Here is a 4802-nt window from a genome sequence, read left to right as displayed (position 1 = left end):
GCTCCGCAGGTCTCCACTACTTGCTGAGGCGTTGTGGTTTGTTATTATTATTATTAATATTATTATTTTTTATTTGCGTTGCGCCGACACAGATAGGTCTTATGGCGACAGGAAAGGCCTAGGAATGGGAAGGAAGCGGCCGTGGCCTTAATTAAGGTACAGCCAGTGGCGGTGGGCTCTTAGGAGCACAGGAGCACGTGAACACCCAGTTTTAATACAACTTTACGCATTCATGGATAATTTCAAACTTTCCTTTCTTTCGACCTGATTTCAACAATCGATCGAAAGCATTCGACTTATATCGAAGCTCCGTTACACCGACAGTTGTTCGTTTTGACTGACAGTGCAGCGAGCACACTGGGTAATGCGCTATTGTGCTGAAGACTATACGCATGCGCAAAGCAGATGACGTCATGGTTTATGCACTGATATTCCCATTAGCGAGGAGCACGGTAAGGTACGTGCTTTGCCGCCTTGAGCAATCCTCAAACCAGTGGCAGTATTACAGTTGACCACAAGGGTCCGCCACCTCCCCTATTACTGTTAGCCACAGCCCCGCAGGAGATCCTATTGCATTACATTACCGGCAGATTTCGCTAGTAATTCTGAATAGGCCAAGGTCAGTATAGGAAGGTCTGGTCACGCTACCACAATCCTTTGCGGTGACGGCCATATTGGGTCTCAAGCGTCGTTATGATGCGGGCGGGCCCGATGTGATTATATGAAATATATTTACATTTTTAAAGGAAATGGAATACTGCGCTACACCAGATTGTCAGATTTAGTCATTGGCGGGATCATACTGTTTCGCTTTCCAGTGATAAGCAATGGTGAGCTCAGTGGATACGGTAAAAAGTTACAGGCATGATAAATGGCAACCCACTTACGGTATAATTCCGTCTTGTTCGAGGTTATTACAATGGAATTATTCCTGAAGAATCACATGTTTATATAACAAGTTTTGTTTTTTGTAGGTTCCATTATGTATTTTCTTCTGAAATAATTTTGATAAATCGCAATTTGAACAAAAGTGTGTAGATGGACGGTAACACTCAACTGGAATTCGATCCCAAAAATGTCTCTAATCCACCCAAGTCTTTAAAATGTTATAGGAAAGTTTCCAAACATTGCCTGGTGTGAACAATGTGGAAACCACGGAAAATCATTTTCAGGGTTGCCAACAGTGGAGTTCGAACCCACTATCTCTCGAATGCAAGTTGATAGCTACGTGACCGAAACAGCACAGCCACTTGCTCGGTCTTCTTCTTATGATGATGATGATGATGATGATGATATTACCTTAATTTTTTTGCCAAAAGCCAAATGAAGACTGTAGCCCTACAAATTATTATCACCAGTTTTCAAATGATTTTGACATAAACATAATACAGATGTCGGGTTTGAACCATTTTGTGGGGACAGTAGAATACATCCAGCGTATCCCCTTCCTGTCGCAAGAGGCGACGAAAGGGGGCCCCAGAGACTCTTAACTTGAAAGCGTGCTTTAGCGACGACGGGGCCCTAAGCTGAGTCTTGGCATTTTTTCCAGTTACTTGTGCCAGGCTCCTCACTTTTTCTATCGTATCCGACTTCCCTTGGTCAACTCTTGTTCTTTTCCGATCCCGATGGTATTAGAACAGTCGGAGCTTTGGGAGTCTTCCATTTTCACAAACTTCGTGGTCTTTGTCTTTCTTTAGCCAATACCACAATTTTTTGAAGTGTCGGATCGTTTCAAAAATTCCCCTCTGATTAGTGTTAAAAGTGGATGGTTCCCCAATAGTACTTTCTCTTAAAACAATAATCACCACCACCACTTTGTACTACTCAGCTGCATGGGATATCCGTAAATTAGTTAGAGTAGCTAGAAACATCACTCTTGTTATGTATGAGAAGAGTATTTTTGCCTCAGAACCCAAAGAATTTACCACATCAGTGGATAACAACAGCGTGCGGTCGGTATTCGGGAGATAATTTATTCGAACCTCACTGCCGGCAACGCTGAAAATGGTTTTCCGTGGTTTTCCATTTTCACACCAGGCAAATGCTGGGTCTGTACCTTAATTAAGGCCACCGCCGCTTCCTTCCCACTCCTAGCCCTTTCCTGTCCCATCGTTGCCATAAGACCTACCTGTGTCGGTGCGACGTAAAGCAACTGGCAAAAAAAGCTAACAGCGAAAATAATTTAATGCACTCAAGTCAAGAGGCATTCAGTCTTTGTCAACATGCTGAAGTAACATTTTAGAAACGCAGTAACCGTTACTACTTTCTTAATAAAGGAAATGCTCAAGGAAATTTACTACAACTGTCTTTAAATGCTTAAGTTCAATATTTCATCTATTCATGATATAATAGAGGTACTGTACAGATTTCTATGTTTCTGTCAATGAGATTACGTATTTTTTTTTTTGCTAGTGGCACTACGTCGCACCGACACATTATCTTATGGCGATGGGATAGGAAAGGCCTAGGAGTTGGAAGGAAGCGACCGTGGCCTTAATTAAGGTACAGCCCCAGCATTTGCTTGGTGTGACAATGGGAAACCACGGAAAACGATCTTCTGGGCTGCCGACAGTGGGGTTCGAACCCACTACCTGCGAGCTCACAGCTGCGCGACCCTAACCGCATGGCCAAATTACCCGGTATTTCGTATTTTGACAGACGATATTGATTAGAAACACACTAAGATCAAGTAATATAGAAGTGAAAGAGTAGGCCTATACAGGAGCACTTCTCCCGATTCTTGTTTCTCAAAAAAATGTAATTTAGGTTCTATTAATTATCTTCCTTATTCAAATAGCTGTGAATGCATTCATGTCATTTACAAGTTGTACAGTTATATATACATGAGCAATAGATGTCCAGTTAAATTCTGCATGATAAATAGTTTTCATTTCTTTTTTGTTCAATATTTGGTGCCTAAATCCTCTAAATTCGAATACACTTGCCTTTGGTTACGTTCACTTACCCAGACCCAATATGGCGGCTCCATAAGTAGCATTCGTGACTTGACCTCCCTAGACAGACCTTGAATAGGCATTTTCTAGCTCGTGAACAGGTGTTCGCAATTGCGGGAAGAAGTTTGCTTTACCTTGTGACTGGAAAATCTTTTCAATTGAAATTTATTTGAGTGTTGTGTTTTGCTTCTCTGTTTGTATGGTTTGTAACCATGGTATTCTTTGTGTAAGAGGAAATGAATTCAGTTCAGTTAATTTTAACCAGCGAAATATTAATCGTCCGCCTCTGTGGTGTAGGCCCTAGTGGTTAGTGTGATTAGCTGCTACCGCCGGAGGCCCGGTTCGATTCCCGGCTCTGCCACGAAATTTGAAGAGTGGTACGAGGGCTGGAACTGGGTCCACTCAGCTTCTGGAGGTCAACTGAGTAGAGGTGGGTTCGATTCCCACCTCAGCCATGCTCAAAGTGGTTTCCCACTTCTTCTCCAGGCAAATGCCGGGATGGTACCTAACTTAAGGCCACGGCCGCTTCCTTCCGTCTTCCTTGTCTATCCCTTCCAAATTTCCCATCGCCCACCAAGGCCCCTGTTCAGCATAGTAGGTGAGGCCGCCTGGGCTAGGTACTGGTAATCCTCCCGAGTTGTATCCCCCGACCTAATGTCTCACGCTCCAGAACACTGCCCTTGAAGGCGGTAGAGGTGGGATCGCTCGCTGAATCCGAGGGAAAAACCAACCCTGGAGGGTAAGCAGATTAAGAAAGAAATATTAACCTATCAGGGTAAGTTAGAAATTATAAGGCTTGGACCGGACAGACCAGATTTGATTACTGAGAACCTTACAAAAACTGACAAACGCGACTATAGGCGTAAGTTGAAGAGAGAAATGTACGAAACACGCAAATGGCTCTGTGGATGGTGGTCTAGGAGTGCGCCTTTTTGTTTGCCCTGTTTATTGTTCAACAAAGAAAGAAGTGTATGGAATTTAGCTGGGTGCACAGACCTTGCTCATTTGAGTGCAAAAATAAATTAACATGAAAAGTTTCATGCACACAAAAACGCGAGTATTGAATTCCCTATGCTAGTGTTGTCTGTAATTTCCGAGACAAGAAAAAATTAACATGTGGTAGAGCAGAACCCTGATTAACCGAGATAATGTGGAGACTATTGGGGTCAATTCGGAAACAATTATTTTAAAAAATTCGACCGGTAAATGCGGCACACATTATTTCCATGCTTCTCGTCGTGCCTAGGTGAACTTCGCGCTATTTAAAAGCCAAGAATAGTGCTCGCATCCTTCAATATCCGCAGTGTACTAAAGTTATTATGAATTTTACTTTTGTTCTACACTAACAGATTAGTCTAGTATAAAATTTATCCTCGGTTACAGGGGTTCTACCATATTATTTGTGAAAAAGGAACCGTACAAGGAACTTTTGGTGAAGTGATTTATGTACCTATGTTACTTTTTTGCAGATTTGAGACATGAACAAAAATGTTGTTGTGAACACCCTAAAAATTTTGTCACGAGCCGCCACTGGGTACAGCCCCAGCATTTGCCTGGTGTGAAAATGGGAAACCACGGAAAACCATCTTCAGAGCTGCCGACAGTGGGGTTCGAACCTACTATCTCCCGAATACTGAATACTGGCCGCACTTAAGCGACTGCAGCTATCGAGCTCGGTACAATTCTGTTAGCAGCGACCAACGACATTTTGTGGGCATTTCCGCAAAGTAGTTTTCAATTATAACAAAGGAAAGAATTAGTTGAAAAGACAACAGGATTCCAGGCGGCTAAAATAGAATTTTTTTTTCTCCGTAAAGTGGGAGGGGGGGGGGCGCCCCCCTAATCGCC

The sequence above is a fragment of the Anabrus simplex genome, chromosome 8, assembly GCF_040414725.1.
Source record: "Anabrus simplex isolate iqAnaSimp1 chromosome 8, ASM4041472v1, whole genome shotgun sequence".
In the NCBI taxonomy this organism is placed as follows: domain Eukaryota; kingdom Metazoa; phylum Arthropoda; class Insecta; order Orthoptera; family Tettigoniidae; genus Anabrus; species Anabrus simplex.
Note: the sequence above shows the minus strand (reverse complement) of the source record.